At 35.4% G+C, this 1,089-nt stretch overlaps 1 pseudogene; it reads left to right on the top strand.

Moving 5' to 3' along the window:
* Positions 1-415: 415 nt before the first annotated feature.
* Positions 416-592, top strand: LOC115870660 (annotated as a pseudogene).
* Positions 593-1,089: the final 497 nt, after the last annotated feature.

Genomic DNA, 1,089 nt, shown 5'->3' with positions numbered 1-1,089 from the left:
AAAAAAAGATGTAATCCACACTGAAAGCTGCAATCCGTGAACTTCATCAAAACATGCTTCAATTCCTTCTCACTTTAAGTAAGCAAGGTTGTATCATCTGCATTTTATAGGCTGTTAACAAGACTGCCTCCAATCAGTTTCTATGATTATTAAGTCAGCATACACATTGAATACGTATGGTAATATGATACAATTCTGACACAAACTTTTATCAGATTTTAAACCATGTAACATTTCCTTGGATTTTGTTTTGTTTTGTTTTTAAATGATTTCCTCTTGGTCTCTGTACAAGGTTGTCCATAGTTTGTTATGATCTACACAGTCAAACTCCTTTGCTTAGTTAATAAAACACAAGAAAACATCTTTTTGGTATTCTCTTCTTTGTTCTAACATCTATCTAAAATCAGCAATGGAAATACTTACCTGGCAGGGGAGATACCATGATCACAAAGGTGGTTTACCCAGGGCAAGGCTTATCCATTGCATTCCGGATGTGCTGACACCTGTGATTTCCACAAATGTGGGAAACTTGACTGCATAATTTGTAGTAGTGAGGGACTGAAAGAAAAAAAATCAGCAATGGTATCCCTTATTCCATGTCCTATTCTGAATCAAGTGTGAATTTCTAGAAGCTTTCCTTCCAATGTACTACTGCAACCATTGTTGAATAATCTTCAGCAAACTCTTGCTTGCATGATACTCATATGATTATTCAATAATTTCCCCCTTTATATTGGGTCACTTTTCTTTGGAATGAATATCAATATGGATCTTTCTTAGTTGGTTGACAGGTTGCTGTCTTCTAAATTGCTTGGTAAGTGAGTGCATCATAATTTTTTTGAAACATTTTGGTTGGTAAATCTGTCATTTACTGGGGCCTGACTTTGCCTAGTGCCTTCAGTGCAACTTGGACTTCTTACTTCAGTACCATTTGTTCTTGATCATATGCTACCTGTTGAAATGTTTGTTGAGTAGGTCTTTTTCGTACAGTTACTCTGCGATTTCGTTCTGTCTTCTTTTGATACTTCCTGCATCTTTCAATTCAGCCTGTAGCATTTTAATATTTTAACTGGATGCTTGTTTTTTTTT

This window comes from Echinops telfairi, unplaced genomic scaffold (assembly GCF_000313985.2).
Source record: "Echinops telfairi isolate 266 unplaced genomic scaffold, ASM31398v2 ScPeMD7_2186;HRSCAF=2738, whole genome shotgun sequence".
NCBI classification, from domain to species: domain Eukaryota; kingdom Metazoa; phylum Chordata; class Mammalia; order Afrosoricida; family Tenrecidae; genus Echinops; species Echinops telfairi.
This window is presented reverse-complemented; position numbering and strand designations above follow the sequence as displayed.